The sequence below is a fragment of the Bubalus kerabau genome, chromosome 1 (genome assembly GCF_029407905.1).
Source record: "Bubalus kerabau isolate K-KA32 ecotype Philippines breed swamp buffalo chromosome 1, PCC_UOA_SB_1v2, whole genome shotgun sequence".
NCBI classification, from domain to species: domain Eukaryota; kingdom Metazoa; phylum Chordata; class Mammalia; order Artiodactyla; family Bovidae; genus Bubalus; species Bubalus kerabau.
The window spans coordinates 64,450,469-64,469,108 of NC_073624.1; the positions used below are offsets into that span (position 1 = coordinate 64,450,469).

Consider the following 18,640-nt stretch of genomic DNA (forward strand, 5'->3'; position numbering starts at 1 on the left):
ATTCCTGCTTTCTGGAGAGTTTTTATCATAAATAGATGTTGAATTTTGTCAAAGGCTTTCTCTGCATCTATTGAGATAATCATATGGTTTTTATTTTTCAATTTGTTAATATGGTGTATTACATTGATTGATTTGTGGCTATTGAAGAATCCTTGCATCACTGGGATAAAGCCCACTTGGTCATGGTGTATGATCTTTTTAATGTGTTGTTGGATTCTGATTGCTAGGATTTTATTAAGGATTTTTGCATCTATGTTCACCAGTGATATTGGCCTGTAGTTTTCTTTTGTGTGTGTGTGTGTGTGTGTGTGTGTGGCATCTTTGTCGGGTTTTGATATTAGGGTGATGGTGGCCTCATAGAATGAGTTTGGAAGTTTACCTTACTCTGCAATTTTCTGGAAGAGTTTGAGTAGGATAGGTGGTCAGCTCTTCTCTAAATTTTTGGTAGAATTCAGCTGTGAAGCCGTCTGGACCTGGGCTTTTGTTTGCTGGAAGATTCCTGATTACAGTTTCAATTTCTGTGCTTGTAATGGGCTTGTTAAGATTTTCTATTTCTTCCTGGTTCAGGTTTGGAAAGTTGTACTTTTCTAAGAATTAGTCAATTTCTTCCACGTTGTCCATTTTTCTGGCATATAATTGCTGATAGTAGTCTCTTATGATCCTTTGTATTTCTGTGTTGTCTGTTGTGGTCTCTCCATTTATAATTAATTGATTTGATTTTTCTCCCTCTGTTTCTTGATGAGTCTGGCTAATAGTTTGTCAATTTTATTTATCCTTTCAAAGAACCAGCTTTTCGCTTTGTTGATTTTTGCTATGGTCTCTTTTGTTTCTTTTGCATTTATTTCTGCCCTAATTTTTAAGATTTATTTCCTTCCATTAACCCTGGGGTTCTTCATTTCTTCCTTTTCTAGTTGCTTTAGGTGTCGAGTTAGGTTTTTTTTTTTGACTTTTTTCTTGTTTCTTGAGGTATGCCTCTATTGCTATGAACTTTCCCCTTAGGACTGCTTTTACAGTGTCCCATAGGTTTTGGGTTGTTGTGTTTTCATTTTCATTCATTTCTATACATATTTTTATTTCTTTTTTTATTTCTTCTGTGATTTGTTGGTTATTCAGCAGCATGTTGTTCAGCCTCCATATGCTGGAATTTTTAATAGTTTTTCTCATGTAATTGAGATCTAATCTTACTGCATTGTGGTCAGAAAAGGTACTGGGAATGATTTCAATTTTTTTGAATTTACCAAGGCGAGATTTATGGCCCAGGATGTGATCTATCCTGGAGAAGGTTCCGTGTGCACTTGAGAAAAATGTGAAATTAATTGCTTGGGGGTGAAATGTCCTATAAATATCAATTAGGGCTAACTGGTCTATTGTATCATTTAAAGTTTGTATTTCTTTGTTAATTTTATGTTTAGTTGTTCTATCCATAGGTGTGATTGGGGTATTAAAGTCTCCCACTATTATTGTGTTATTGTTAATTTCTCCTTTCATACTTGTTAGCATTTGTCTTACATATTGTGGTGCTCCTATGTTGGGTGCATATATATTTATAATTGTTATATCTTCTTGGATTGATCCTTTGATCATTATGTAGTGTCCTTCTTTGTCTCTTTTCACAGCCTTTGTTTTAAAGTCTATTTTATCTGATATGAGTATTGCTACTCCTGCTTTCTTTTGGTCCCTATTTGCATGGAATATCTTTTTCCAGCCCTTCACTTTCAGTCTGTATGTGTCCTTTGTTTTGAGGTGGGTCTCTTGTAGACAGCATATATAGGGGTCTTGTTTTTGTATCCATTCAGCCAGTCTTTGTCCTTTGGTTGGGGCATTCAACCCATTTACGTTTAAGGTAATTATTGATAAGTATGATCCCGTTGCCATTTACTTTATTGTTTTGGGTTCGAGTTTATATGCCGTTTTTGTGTCTCCTGTCTAGAAAATCTCCTTTAGCATTTGTTGGAGAGCTGGCTTGGTGGTACTGAATTCTCTCAGTTTTTGCTTGTCTGTAAAACTTTTTATTTCTCCTTCATATTTGAATGCGATCTTTGCTGGGTACAGTATCTGGGCTGTAGGTTATTTTCTTTCATCACTTTAAGTATGTCTTGCCATTACCTCCTGGCCTGAAGAGTTTCTATTGAAAGATCAGCTGTTATCCTTATGGAAATCTCCTTGTGTGATATTTGTTGTTTTTCCCTTGCTGCTTTTAATATTTGCTCTTTGTGTTTGTTCTTTGTTAATTTGATTAATATGTGTCTTGGGGTGTTTCGCCTTGGGTTTATCCTGTTTGGGACTCTCTGGGTTTCTTGGACTTGGGTGATTATTTCCTTCCCCATTTTAGGGAAGTTTTCAATGATTACCTCCTCATGTATTTTCTCATGGTCTTTCTTTTTGTCTTCTTCTTCTGGGACTCCTATGATTCGAATGTTGGAGCGTTTAATATTGTCCTTGAGGTCTCTGAGATTGTCCTCATTCTTTTAATTCGTTTTTCTTTTTTCCTCTCTGATTCATTTATTTCTACCATTCTATCTTTTAATTCACTAATCCTATCTTCTGCCTCCGTTATTCTACTATTTGTTGCTTCCAGAGTGTTTTTTATCTCATTTTTTGCATTATTCATTATATATTGACTCTTTTTTATTTCTTCTAGGTCTTTGTTAAACCTTTCTTGCATCTTCTCAATCCTTGTCTCCAGGCTATTTATCTGTGATTCCATTTGATTTCAAGATTTTGGATCGTTTTCACTATCATTATTCGGAATTCTTTATCAGGTAGATTCACTATCCCTTCCTCTTTTGGTTGGTTTGGTGGGCATTTATCCTGTTCCTTTACCTGCTGGGTATTCCTCTGTCTCTTCATCTTGTTTATATTACTGCGTTTGGGGTGGCCTTTCTGTATTCTGGCAGTTTGTGGAGTTCTCTTTATTGTTGAGTTTCCTCACTGTGAGTGGGGTTGTATAGGTGGCTTGTCAAGGTTTCTTGGTTAGGGAAGCTTGTGTCGGTGTTCTGGTGGGTGGAGCTGTATTTCTTCTCTCTGGAGTGCAATAAAGTGTCTAGTAACAAGTTATGAGATGTCAATAGTTTTGGAGTAACTTTGGGCAGCCTGTATATTGAAACGCAGGGCTGTGTTCCTGTGTTGCTGGAGAATTTGCATGGTATGTCTTGCTCTGGAACTTGTTGGCCCTTTGGTGGTGCTTGGTTTCAGTGTAGATATGGTTGCGTTTGATGAGCTCCTATTGATTAATGTTCCCTGGAGTCAGGTGTTCTCTGATGTTCTCAGGATTTGGACTTAATCCTCCTGCTTCTGGTTTTCAGTCTTATTTTTACAGTAGTCTCAAGACTTCTCCTTCTATACAGCACCGTTGATAAAACATCTCCTTTTGAAGACAATGGGCTGCTTTTCTGAATGCCTGATGTCTTCTGCCAGCATTCAGAAGTTGTTTTGTGAAATTTACTCAGCGTTTAAATGTTCTTTTGATGAATTTGTGGGGGAGAAAGTGGTCTCCCCCACCTATTCCTCTGCCATCTTCAAATAACTGGTTTCTTTATATTCTGCAGATTCATCAAGCTAATCCAACCCCAGGAAGATTTTTATCTTATAATACAAAAGCCAAAATAAAGCTTTTTCTTCTTTCCTTCAAGCTTATTTCATTCAGTATGTTTTTTTCAATTAATGCATGTTACAGAGACCAGATTCCCCAAAGTAACCCATGTCATAGAAAAGAAATTTAAATAAATAAAATTATATTTCTGATCATATGGCCATCTCATGATACAGAATGTAAATGCCCAGAGAGCATTTCTCACTCATTGGGAAGACTTCAATATCTAGTACTCGTGGGAAGATACTTCCAGTATCTAGTGTTCAATTGCACAAGAGTCATTAGTCATTAAAGATTCTTTACCAAAGCTTTAAAAATTATCTTTAAAATACTAAAGCTCTCTTTCTCATTTTAAAATGTTTATTTTTCAGGAATGAGTAGATGGTATTAATAGAGAAAATTCAAAATCAGTGAAGATAATTATATTCTTTCTTTTAAATCAATTTATATACAAAAATATTTCTGCTAACCTTTCTGAAAATTATTTGGCTGTACTACATCCTGAAATACATGATTACAGAAGAGAAATAAAAAGACTTCCAAAGGCTGGAGACTTCTACTGACATTATCAATAATGGTGCTTTGACATAGACCCAAGAAGAACAAGCCCTGAATTTAGGATAAGATAAGTAAATCTTAGTTAATTAAGTTCTCCAGTATCTAAACTTTTATTATCCCTTGATTTAAGGAGAAAGTTAGAAATTAGGAGGGTTGATCAAAACATCAAAAAGTTCATGATTTGGGAAGGATATTCTAAAGAGTGTTTTGTTGCTTATCCTAGACTACTGAAGATAAAATCCAGGTATAGTGTGAAAAAAGTGATAGACTTACAGAAGATAGAAATGGTAAAACAGGTAACAGTTACACAAGGAGCTTGGATCAAATGATTAAAAATCTTTCTATTAAATGGTAATGACAGTCTTTGTAGTTCTGCACTTGTGAAAATAAAATTTTGTGCTTTCACAATATTATCTATGTTTATTAACCATCACCTCATTGCTAAAATGTACTTTTTATTTTGATATTTTTAATTGTTCTTTACATGATAATGGCCATAGTATGAGTGCAAGCTTCTTCTATACTTCAAAAATATTCAGGGAAAATGGGACTCTATTCTCCAAGACCTTTCTCCTTTCCCCTTTTAAAATTTCTAAAACACCAAGAGTCCATACTGATACAAACAATGATGGAATAAATTAACAAAGGAGGGAGAAATATTGTGCAGAAGGATCCCAAATAATTTATATAGATACTCCTCTTATAGAGGAGAAACTGACAAACACTACAACAGTCAGATAATCCAGATCAACATCATAAATCATGTTGATAGTATGTATCATTAACAGCATGTGAAAAAAAAATGCCACTTTACCTCTTTGGTCTTCTTCCCAATCTTGTCAGACAACTTCCAATAGTGGGCATCTTATATTAATAAAATATCTAACCAGCAACCCTCAAAGCTGCCAAAGTCTTCAAACATAAGAACGTCTGAGAAACTGTCACAGGTAAGAGGAGCCTAAGGAGATCTGAAGACTAAATGTAGCATAGTGTCCTAGATGAGGTTATGGAATAGAAAAAACAATAAAAATAAAAATACCTGTGTAAGCTAAGGAAATCTGAATAAACTGTGGACTTTATTTAATAATAATGTATCAGTACTAGTTCATTGGGCTTCCCTGATAGTTCAGTTGGTAAAGAATCCCCCTGTATGTATGGCAAAGCCAATACAATATTGTAAAGTAATTAATCTCCAATTAAAATAAATAAATTTATATTAAAAAAATAATAATCCACCTGCAAATAGGAGCCCCGGGTTTGATCCCTGGGTTGGGAAGATCCCCTGGAGAAGGTAATGGTTACCCACTCCAGCATTCTTGTCTGGTGGACAAGGACACATAAAATTTCTTGTCTGTCCAAGGACAGAGGAGTCTGGTGGGCTGCACTTCATGGGGTTACAAAGAGCTAGACACGACTAAGTGACTATCACTTTTATTATAGTAACTTTATTCATTATAGTCCTAAATTGCTTCCCTTGTGGTTCAGCTGGTAAAAAATCCACCTGCAATGCAGGAGAGCTGGCTTTGATCCCTGAGTTGGGAAGATCCCCTGGAGAAGAGATAGGCTACCCAATCCAGTATTCTTGGGCTTCCCTTGTAGCTCAGCTGGGAAAGAATCCGCCTGAAATGTGGGAGACCTGGGTTCAATCCCTGGGTTGGGAAGATCACATGAAAAAAAGAAAGGCTGCCCACTTCAGTATTCTGGCCTGGAGAATTCCATGGACAATATGGGGAATCACAAAGAGTTGGACACAACTGAGAGACTTTCGCTTTCACTTTTTCACTAGTTCATTAATGGTAACAAATGCATCATCCTAATGTAAGATTTTAAAAGGATAATTTCGGTATATGGTATATAGGAATCACCGTTACTATCTACTCTGTGGGAGCTCAGTCGTGTCTGACTCTTGGTAACCCTACAGACTGTAGCCCTCCAAGCTCCTCTCTCCATGGGATTCTCCAGGAAAGAATACTGGAGTTGGCTGCTACATCCTTCTCCGGGGGATCTTCCCAACCCAGGGATCGAACCCGTGTTTCTTACATCTCCTGACGTGGCAGGCGGGTTCTTTACCACTAGTGCCACCTGGGAAGCCCACTACCTTCTCCATTTTTCTATAAATCTAAAATGTTCTCTTTTTTTAAGTTTTTTAAAAAATAAAGTCTATTTAAAAATAAATATAAATCCTCAAGTTAAATAGCAACTATTTCTCCATGCTGAGAAAAATCCATGGTTACTTAAGTGATGGATTTGAATGAAGACATAAAGATGTGTTTTGCCAGCCACTCAATGAAAGGACGCCTCCCAACTCCATTGTTCTGTCTCTCATTCTTCTCCTTAGTCTCCTGATGACAAGTATTTGATGCTCTCATTGCAACTTTCTTACCAATCTCTCTGGGATGACTTCTCTTAAACATATACTTAACTTTGTTCTTGGAGAGGGCAACAAAATGTCTTTATTAGTCCCTCAGAACCAGGATCCCCAAGGAATGTATTGTTTCTCAGCACAATTGATCCCAATGTGGCTGTTCTGAAGAGAGAGAAAATATGTTACTTTGGATGTTTAAGAACCTCTAAAAAGTTAATGATAGTGGCGATGGTAAAGAGCACATTTGACAATGCAGGAGACACAAGAGATGCCGCTTTGATTCCTGGGATGGGTAGCTCCCCTGGAGCAGGAAATGGCAACCCACTCCAGTATTCTTGCCTGGGAAATCCCATGGACAGAGGAGCCTGGCGGGCTACAGTTCATGGGGTCACAAGAGTCAGACATGACTGAGCAACTGAGCATGTATGTCTGTGTATATGATGGAAGTGCAATACTACTTTCTATTCTTGCAGGACCAATAAGGGGATAGAACCCACCTTAGACTCAGAAAAGATTAGAAAAGTGGAAAAGTAAGCAGAGAGCATTTCTTTAAGAAACCTGGATCAACAAATATATGAGTCTGTCTTTTAAAACTCTTTGGGTTAATAGTTCCACCTGGGCAAAATGTTTTATGCAAATATAAAAATTAGAAATAATTAATGATATTTGCTGGCATTAATACTAGATGAAAGCAAAGTATAAGTTTCTTACAGAGTTTCAGTCTGGATGACTGGAATTATACTGCTCTTGACACAAATAGGCAATTAACATGGAGAATCAGCATTGTGCTTTTTGATCATTTCTCCAAATTGGTCTTTCCACCTTCTTTCAAGATTCTTACTTCTTAAATCCACATTCCTACTTTTTCCAGAATAATCTTCCATAAATGATTTTGAGCTTTTCACATTCCTCAAAAAAATCATTCAGTGCCTCCTTGAGGACAGATTTTAGTCAAATTTTCTTAAGATAGCAGTCTAGGACTTTAGTCATCCAGTGTAAAAATTCTTTCTCACTGTCTTCTTCTAATATTTCAGGCTTTCTGTTCAGTCACCATGAGATCATGCAGCAGAATTTCTGCAATGTAGTTTCTTCAGTCTAGAAGATCCATCCACTTTTGAAAAATAATTGCTTCTAACATAAAATTGCAGATTAACTATACCTCAATAAAAATAATTTTAATAAATAAAAAATAACTGCTTTATTGATATATAATTCACAAACCATAAAACTCATCCTTTTTTAATTGAATGAAAGATTCTTTAAATTCTATAGTGCTTTACAATTTTCAAAAATTCCACACATATGCTTTTATATAATCCTGTAATAACCTTTCTTTTCCCTTTCCCTCTCCTTACTGGTAACCACTAGTTTGTACTCTATATTGCAGAAGTAGAAAACAATCTTATGGCTCTAGCAGGGTGAAAAAGGAATAGGGCTAAATTGGGAGATTGTGATTGACATATATACCTTACTATATACATAAAATAGATAACTAATAAGGACCTACTGTATAACACAGGAAACTCTACTCAAAATTCTATAATGGCCTATATGTGAAAAGAATCTAAAAAAGAGTGGATATATGTATGTATATAACTGAGTCACTTTGCTGTACAGCAGAAACTAATGTAAATCAACTATGAAAGTGTTAGTCGCTCAGTCATATCTGACTGTTTGCAACCCCAGGGACTATAGCCCACCATGCTCCTCCATCCATGGGATTTCCCAGGCAAGAATACTAGAGTGCCTTGCATTTCTTTCACCAGGAGATCTTCCCAACTCAGGGATAGAACACAGAGTCTCCTGTGTCTCCTCCATTGACAGGTGGATGGTTTACCATCTGAGTCACCAGGGAAGCTATAAATAAATCAGTCTGGCTTCCCTCAGGGAATTCTGAGCAGCTTCTCTCCTAAATTCATCTGAACTATCTCTAGGCCATGTGGAGAGAATCAAGTCTTTTGACTTTTCATCTGATTCTTTTTGTTTTGCAGATGACCTGTCATTGCATCTTCCTTTCTCCAAAGACACACCTCCCCCTGATGTATGATGAAAACTTCTATTTCAAAGAATTTCTTCAAGTTCAATACACTGTAGATTAATTAGTGACTTTTGAACCTGGGCTCCCAATGGAACCTTGAGTTTGTTTAGTCTGTTGTTCCCTTCACATCTATGGTGGACTCAGCAGATATAACTAATCCTGTTCTTGTAAATGTAAATTTTAGGAGGAAACCTGTCTCCCTGTTTGAAAAGGCCAAAATCTCAATTTCTCAAACTGGAGAGAGTTGCAATCAGTTTCCACAGTCTTTCCATCTCCTCAGTTAACCATAATTCATTCAGCTCACTTCAGTCACTCAGTCATGTCTGACTCTGCAACCCCATGAACCAGGAGGCACACCAGGCCTCCCTGTCCATCACCAACTCCTGAAGTTCACCCACACTCATGTGCATCGAGTCGGTGATGCCATCCAACCATCATCCTCTGTCGTTCCCATCTCCTTCTGCCCTCAATCTTTCCCAGCATCAGGGTCTTTTCAAAATACATGAACATTTTTTCCTACTGATAGAGTGGAACCATAAAACTGAAATTTGTTTCTTTAAAATTTCCTAAAAGAAGAGGTGACTGGAAATTAATAGGCATTGGTTACTGACGAGAACATTCTCACAGAATTTTTGTGTAATACTAATGTGAGGTGCACACAAATAATGTGGTGAAGTCTACACTTACTTGCCTTCAGTCATCCATTCTTGTCTAGCTTTGAGTCACACGAAGGACTTTTGTGATTAAAGTGCACTCAGAAGCCATGAAGAACCATCAAAGAGGTGAGTATAATCAAGCTGATATTTTTATCAGCATAATGACTTTAGCAGAAGACTGTAATTTGGGACAAGCTGCTATAGCAAAAATTATAGGCAAGTCGAACAAGCAAATAAGAGAAACATTACTTTGTAGAGAAAAGAGTGGAAGTTGGAAGGGGTTGTTTCATATGAAATTCCTTGTAAGGAAAGTGAGTTTATTTTTTTAATTTTGAAGTATAGTTGATTTACAATGTTGTGTTAGTTTCTTCTGTACAGCAAAGTGACTCCATTATACACGTATATATTCTTTTACATATTCTTTTCCATTATGATTTGTCAAATGATATTGAATACAGTTCTCTGTGCTGTAGAGTTGGTCCATTTGTTTATCCATTTATCCATATGTCCATTGTTTATCTACCCTATATATAATAGTTTGCCTCTTCTAATCCCAAATTCCCATTCCTACCCTCCCTTACCCACTGCCCTTCAGCAACCACAAGTCTGTTCTTGGTAAGGAAGGGAGTTCAATAAATAAATAAGTAATAAGTAAATAAGTATAGTGCAGTAGTTTCCATTGGCTGGGCTTGTTGCTGGGCAAGGAAAATTCTTCCTGTCAGGGTCTGTGATTGATGTCAAGTTGTAGTATGTGAAGGTTCTTCCTTCTGGCCTTCTGCCTCCATTTTAAATGAAGTTTCCTTCAACTTATTTCACAACATCCTGTTTCCTTCATCCTGTATCATTGCTCTCCTCTGTTGACATATTTGGTTTTGAATAATTAAACTTTACAACTGTGAAGTATAATAAAATTTGTCCTGTAAGTTTGTTGATTTTGACAGATATTCACCACTCGAAACTAATAGACACAAATTTAGGTACTAAATAATGTTGACAGTATTCCAGAAGAAGAATCAACAGATAATTCTGAGATATTGCCTTGTCCTATGACATGTGACATGATTTTGCACAAGATCTTTGAATAATGTTCATGAAAGAGAGAAGGGTTAAGAACAGAGACCGATGATTTATAGAGGACACAGTCAATAGGAAAAGTTCCAAGAAAGCCCTTTCCTCTCAGTCTGATGATAATGTCTCCCTCATTGTTCTCCACTACACAATCTAAATCTCCAAGCTGAAAATATAATGTTCTTTAATGAGCTTTATATTTTATAACACATTTATCCCCATGTATGTAAACACATTAGGCTATTGGTCAATGAATACATTAAGTTAGGACATTTCTATGCTATTGCACAGGAGTTTATTAATTTATTTCCCAGATGAAATTGAGATATGGAAAAAGTAGCTACTGACAGGGAAAAATAAGGAAGTTTTCAGGGACCAAAGAATATTCCAGGGCAAGGTATCATATGAGGCTACCTGAAGCCAGAATCAAAAATAAGAGATAGAATCAGGTAAATAAGATGAAAAGACAGTTGGAAGTCAGAGATTTGACCTTGCACATGAAGTCTCCTATGATCAGTCCCTGAGTGACTGTATTACCTAGAATGGCAGCAGCTAGCAGCTAATAAAAGCCATTTCACATCCCCATAATGCCATCTGTAAATCAGGTACATCTGAAAACTCTGCAACTGGACACAGTCCATTCCCTCACTGTGGAGGGCAAAGCCATGTTTCCTTAGACTCAGGGGAAACCCACCTCAAGCCTCTTTGTGGAAAATATTTTCCAACAACCAAGTGAAAGCCATTCTTGCAAAAAAAACTAGTTGATATTTACTGGGAGGATCCTGTTCTAAAAGGGAAAAATCAGGAGCCCTGGAGACAGAATACAGATGGGAAACATTTGAATAGCTAGAGTGTGATTAATCATAGGTTTTAAAGAGCAATTGTCTGCCTACTACTGGTCCTAATTCAGATTCAATTAGTTAACTGACATTTACTTTGGTCAAATAGGCAGAAGTGGCATCATATAAAAGATTGATTCTTGACTCAAAAAAACAGGGGAAATGAGAACATGGAGAAGTCAGTTATCCATGTCCTCCCATCTGCCCAATAATGAAAAGCTATACACAGGTAAAGTGGAAGGAAGTTTCAGTAGCAGTATTCTTCAATGTTTAAGAACTGAATCTTTGGAATCAAATTATTTGTCTTCATATCCCCACTTTACCATACCTTTGATGGATGGTAATCTAGGTGGATAATTTAGGTTCCCTAATACTTATGAGGAGCTTCATTCAAGGCTTACCAGTAAAGAATCCACCTGCAATGCAAGAGACACAGGTTCAATCCCTGGGATAGGAAGATCCCTTGGAGAAAGAAATGGTAACCCACTCCAATATTGTTGCCTGGGAAATTCCATGGACAGAGGAGCCTGAGACTACAGTTCATGGGGTCACAAAGAGTCAGATACAACTTAGCAACTAAACAACAATACCTAGTCCTCATCTTCAAAGTGTGAATTACAATACTACAGACAGCAGAGAGTTGCTACATTCAGTTCAGTTCAGTCACTCAGTCATATCCGACTCTGTGACCCCATGAACCACAGCACCCCAGGCCCCCCTGTCCATCCCAACTCCATGTCCATTGAGTTGGTGATGTCATCCAACCATCTTATCCTCTGTCATCCCCTTCTCCTCCTGCCCTCAATCTTTCCCAGCATCAGGGTCTTTTCTAATGAGTCAGCTCTTCGCATCAGGTGGCCAAAGTATTGGAGTTTCAGCTTCAATATCAGTCAGTCCTACCAATGAACACCAAGGACTGATCTCCTTTAGGATGGACTGGTTGGATCTCCTTGCAGTCCAAGGGACTCTCGAGAGTCTTCTCCAACACCACAGTTCAAAAGCATCAATTCTTCAGTGCTCAGCTTTCTTTATAGTCCAACTTTCACATCCATACATAACCACTGGAAAAACCATAGCCTTGACTAGACAGACTTTTGTTGGCAAAGTAATGTCTCTGCTTTTGAATATGCTGTCTAGGTTGGTCATAACTTTTCTTCCAAGGAGTAAATGTCTTTTAATTTCATGGCTGCAGTCACCATCTGCAGTGATTTTGGAGCCCAGAAAAATAAAGTCAGCCACTGTTTTCACTGTTTCCCCATCTGTTTGCCATGAAGTGATGGGACCGGATGCCATCGTCTTAAGTTTTCTGAATGTTGAGCTTTAAGCCAACTTTTTCACTCTCCTCTTTCACTTTCATCAAGAGACTCTTCTTCACTTTCTGCCATAAGGGTCATGTCATCTGCATATCTGAGGTTTTTGATATTTCTCTTGGCAATCTTGATTCCAGCTTGTGCTTCCTCCAGCCCAGCATTTCTCATGATGTACTCTGCATATAAGTTAAGTAAGCAGGGTGACAATATACAGCCTTGACGAACTCCTTTTCCTATTTGGAACCAGTCTGTTGTTCCATGTCCAGTTCTAACTGTTGCTTCCTGACCTGGATATAGGTTTCTCAAGAGGCAGGTCAGGTGGTCTGGTATGTTGAGATAAACTATGTAATGTGTTTAACACTACATCTGGCACCTAGTTTATGAAATGTTAGCTGTTAGCCTAATAAAATTTGGAAGTTAATTTGAAGGAAGAAAAACGGACTTCCTTTTCCAGAAGCATCTTTTCTATGATTGAAATTTATTATCAGAAATATACTTTCCAATTAAAACAAAATATCTCTAGAATCAATAGTTCAAAATATTTTGAGTTTTTTAAAAACTTAATGTAGCTTTTGAAAATGTAATATTGAACCATGTTCTGACTTTACAACAAGAAAGCTATTAGAAAGAAGCTTTCCAAATAAGAAGACACCCTCACTAAGTGGTTAACCTTTCACATAATAAGTAATTCACTTATTAAGTTTTCCAGAGAATTTTAGAGACCAAGAAACCGAAATGGGTGAACTGTAATTGTTGGAAGCTAGAGAACACTTTAGAGTTAGAAAATCTGAATATCACAAAACAGATTCCTAAAACTTTTTTACTCACACTTTTATAGGAAAGAAAATATATAATTAAGATTCAGGAGACAAATTTATTTTCTTGCCAATTATGAGACAGTTATACATATATTTCCAACAATTTGTTCTCAACATCAAAATTAGAGGACTGAACAAAATGGTTGACAGTATCAGCTGCATTTAAAATTGTATTAATCTGTTCATAATTTATAAATAAAATTTTTATATAAAGGGGACTGGTATTCATTAAGCCTGAGTGCTTTTTTTTTAATAAACAAAGAGATAAAAGGAAATAAATAAGAGTGTGGAAGAGACAGCTAAGTTTGCAGCACAGTCTGAATGAGGTATTCTGATTTGGCAGAAGGTTTTGAAAGGTCAGGGTACCAGGACACGTCCAGAAGATAACTTAAAGTTATGTGCATGTGTAGAGTGAGTTCAAAAAGAGGTGAATGGATTAAGAAATATGGTCAGCATGTTATGCCACAAACTACAAACAGTAAATGACAAACCTAAGTACTTCTTTCTCTCTTGGAAAGAAGAGATCATACTCTGTGCTACATATATGAAGAGCTCTATTAATAATTAGACTTTCCAAGGAAGTACTACTTGTGAGACTCCAGAAGTCCTCAAAATAAAAGTGGATAGAAAAGTTTATGGAGGTCTGGGAAATAAATTAAGGAGGATAGAACTATGATCACAGTGAAGGAAAGAATGGAAAGGGTACCAAACTTCACTTAACCAAAGAGGGAAAGTAAGAGACTTCCCTGTTGGTCCAGTGGTTGGGAATTTGCCTTCTAATGCAGGGAATGCAGGTTCAACCCCTGGTAAGGGAACAAAAAGCCCATATGTCATTGTTGTTTAGTTGCTAAGTCATGTCTGACTCTTTTGCAACTCACCAGGCTCCTCTGTCCATCGGGCTTCCCAGGCAAGAAGACTGTACTGGAGTGAATTGCCATTTCCTTCTCCAGGGGATCTTCCCAATTCAGGGATCAAACCCAGGTCTCCTGCATTGGCAGGTGGATTCTTTACCACTGACCCACCAGAGAAGCCCAAGATCCCACATGCCACAGGGTAAGTAAGCCTGCATGCCACAACTAGAAAGGCCTGAGAGCCCCCAACTAGTGAGCCTGTGTATTCCAAAGCCCGTGTTCTGCAAGAAGAGAAGCCTGCAGGCTGCAGTGAAGACACAGCGCAGCCAAAAACAAACAAAACCAAAGAGAGAAAGCACTTAGCACACACATCTCCTTTTTAAGGGAAAAAGAAGAGTGAAAATACTCAGCCTTTATTTAGTATTAATAATGTCCCTAAAACTATGCTAAGAACCTTGGGTTTAGTCTTACTTAATTCTCACCATAATTCAATGAGGCACATGATATTAATCTTTGCACTTTTTGGGTGATGAAATAAAGAAAGCAGAGGGCGGCAGATCCATTATTTGGCTCATTACCCAGATCATTACCATAATCTGACTGATTCCAGTACCCCAGTCCTTCACCATCACCATTTACAAAATGACCCAGGTAACTGAACTCTCCCGATTCAGGAATTACCTTTCCTGAAGTCTCAACCAACCTCCTAGAGAAGAATTGGGAATGGGGGTAGACTCAAGGGCTTGAACAGAATTCAGTCCGATAGTAGCTCATTTCCACAAAACATTTCTGCACATTACTCTTAATAACATAAAAATTTTTGTCAGGTTTACTCTTGGGCCAAGGCAAAGACACCTGGTGTCAGTTGAGAAGAGGGGCTTCCCAGGTGGCTCAATGGTAAAGAATCTGCCTGCCAATGCAGGAGCCATGGGAGAGGTTCAATCCCTGGGTTGAGGAGATCCCTTGTGGGGGAAATGGAAACCCACTCCAGTATTCTTGCCTGACAAATCCCATGGACAGAGGAACCTTGCAGGCTACAATCCATGGGGTCACAAAGAGTCAGACAAGACTTAGCAACTGAGCAAGCATGCACCCACATCAGATGAAGGGACTCAGGTAAAAGTGATCTCTTTACCTTTGATGCCAAAAATAGCTTCAATAAGTTTCAAGACATTATGGGAGGTAAGTAAAACTATATGGAAATAGATGAATGATGTTTCAGTTAAAAGGAAATCAGGTTCGATGCATGATACTGGATGCTTGGGGCTGGTGCACTGGGACGACCTAGAGGGATGGTATGGGGAGGGAGGAGGGAGGAGGGTTCAGGATGGGGAACACATGTATACCTGTGGCAGATTCATTTTTATATATGGCAAAACCAATACAATATTGTAAAGTTAAATAAAATAAAATTTTTAAAAAAATAAATTAAAAAAAAGGAAATCAGCCAACTTATTTCCATGTATAAAATGCCTGGTCCTTCTTATTGACTTGAAAAATATTTATTTAACTCTTCCTGAGTGCCAGACATGTTGCAAGGCAATCCACTGAGAATAGTGAGCAAAACAAACATGATCTGTGTTCTTGTGTGTCTTGCAGTGGGGTAAGAGAATAAAGAGAAGTTTAAAAGAAAAATACATAATTGCAAATATCAAAGGTGTGCCATAAGATAAACAGTGATGTTCTGAAAACCCCAAGTTCACAGGTTTGTTTAGGAGAGCATAGGACCTCCTCTCTGAAGCTGGAGGAACTAAAAAAGGGCACGCTAAATGGGACCTGCCGAGTGAGAGAAAGAGTAGAAAAACTGAGGTTGGAGAGAGATAAGGGAGCCAGGTCACCTGGGAATTTTCAGGCCAAAGTGAGAATTTCGCTTTAATTTCAAGTTCAGAAGGAAACCAGGGAAGGAACTGAAACCAGGAAATGACACAGTTCAATATATCAGCTTAAAAGAGCATTCTGGTTAATATGTAGAAGATGCCTCATTTTATTTTTTCTAGTTTTGAAAGTAAAGAGAGTAGAAAAGCAATCTTTTTTTCTTTGCAATTGTTAAATGAGCATGTTTGGCTGTGGAATTCAGAAAAGACAGAGAGTAATAGAAAAAGCTTTAGGAACATCCCACCTTTCATTATAGTCAACTCTGCTTACATTCCACTGAAAGAAGATACACAGTATTTATGATCAGAAGGATTATCAACATTCATTCTGAAGTCTTATATAGAATAATAATAACATAATCATATATGCTATTCATTATTTTCAGATAATTTTATAAGTGGTTTAAACATATTGACTCATTTATTCCTTTAACAACACTATGCAATAAATTCAGTTATTCCCCATGGAATAATTCTTCCATATAAAGACAATGATACACAGAGATTAATAGTTTGCCTAAAGTCTTGTGCTAAATAATGATAATTTGAGCCCAGAGAATCAGGCTCCAGAGTCCATGCCCCAAGCCAATGTGTTGTGCTGCCTCTCTGGTGTCTTTATATGATTCATGATAAATAATGCTTTTGCCTTTATTTTTTCCTTTTCTACATGACTGATGTCATCTGAAAGAGGTTCATTCTCTAGACGGCTGTAATCTGGGAGTCCTTGTATCACAGACTTATAAGTATAATGATAAGAATGTTTAATACCAGCTTTTGGCCACACTATTGTATGAATCTTGGATGAGCATGAGTCACCAATGCAATCACATTATCAAATAAAATTATATTGTCTTGCCTAGCATTCTTACTCTACTCGCATTTTTAAGCCATTTGAACCCTACTCATATCCAATATCTACCTTATTTTAACCAACAGAAGGTGCAGAAGTCAGAGGTCAGTGATGAAAAATTACACTGTGTTAACAACATTCATCCTGGTGCGATTGACAGATGACCCAAATTTACAGATTTTGCTTTTTATCTTTTTGTTCATCATCTATCTGCTGAGTGTGATTGGGAACCTGACAATCATCACCCTCACCTTTATAGATTCTCACCTTAAAATACCTGTGTATGTCTTTCTTCAGAATTTCTTCATTCTAGAAGTCTCTTTTACCACTGTCTGTATTCCCAGATACCTCTATACCCTTGCCTCTGGGGACAATACAGTTACCTATAATCTTTGTGCCACTCAATTATTTTTTCTTATTGCCCTGGGTGTGACTGAGTTTTTCCTCCTGATGGCCATGTCCTATGACCACTATGTGGCCATCTGCAAACCCCTGCATTACATGACCATCATGAACAACATGGTCTGCAACAAGTTCCTCATTAGCTGTTACATGATTGCTCTAATCACCATCATCTCAGCATTTGGCATGGGCTTTGAGCTTGAGTTTTGTGACTCTAATATCACTTTGGCTGTGATGCTGCTCACATTCTGAAGATTACTTGCTCAGACACAGAGTTCCTAGAGTGATTCTTCTTGGTGCTGACTGTGTTGAGACTCATTTTCACCCTGGTGCATGTAATCATGTCCTATACATACATCATCAGGACCATTGTCAGATTCCCTTCTGCGCAGCAAAGGAAAAAGGCTTTTTCTACATGTTCTTCCCATATAATTGTGGTTTCTATCACTTATGGAAGCTGCATTTTCATCTACATCAAACCACATGCAAAAGAAGCAGTTGCTATGAATAAGGTGGTGTCAGTGCTAACAACTTCAATTGCCCCCGTAATGAATCCTTTCATTTATACTCTGAGGAACAAGCAAGTGAGTGGTACAAGCTCTCAAAGATATGATCACAAGGGTTGCATCTATTTCAAAGAACTAAGATTAGTGAACTTAAAAGATCAAAGTGTAAAACAACTTCCTATAATTTTAACAGTTTTATTGAGATGTAATTTAACTATTATAAAATTCACAAGTTTTCATTGTACCATTGAATACACTCAAGTAAGTTAATAGAGCTGTCCAGTCACCACTATAATCCATTCTAGAACATTTCCATCACCCCAAATATTTTTCTGATGACCATCGGCAGTCAGTCACCACTTCCATCCCTCCAGTACAAACACTGATCTCTTTTCCTTCTCTATAAATTTGCTTTTTCTGGACATTTCATACAAATGGAAACATATATGTATTTGTGTCTAACTTCTTTTATTTGGCATAATGTTTTTGAGGTTCATTCATGTTGTAGCAGTTATTAGAAGCTTACTCCATTTTATAGCAAATAGTATTCCATCACATGGATATATTACATTCATTTTTTCCTTCACCAGTTGAACATTTGGGTTGTTTCCATGTCATTGTGAGACATATGTTTTCATTCTCTGTACCTAAAATGGAGTTGTTGAGTTGTATGGTACCTATAGAGCTGTTTTCTAAATCTGTACCATGTTAGTCCCACCAGCAATGTGTAAAGGGTCCAGTTTCATGACATATTCACCAACACTTGAATTGTGACTCTTTTTTTATTATGGCTATTCTCATGAGTATGTGATGGCACCTGATTATGGGTTTAATTGGTATTTCCCTAATGATGAATGATATTAAGCATCTTTTCCTGTGTTTATCATATGTTTGTATATCTTCTTTGGTGAAA

General features: G+C 37.3%; 1 pseudogene; it reads left to right on the plus strand.

Moving 5' to 3' along the window:
- The first annotated feature begins 16,930 nt into the window (after window positions 1-16,930).
- LOC129641593 (olfactory receptor 6C2-like) lies at window positions 16,931-17,866 on the plus strand (annotated as a pseudogene).
- The last annotated feature ends 774 nt before the right edge of the window (window positions 17,867-18,640 follow it).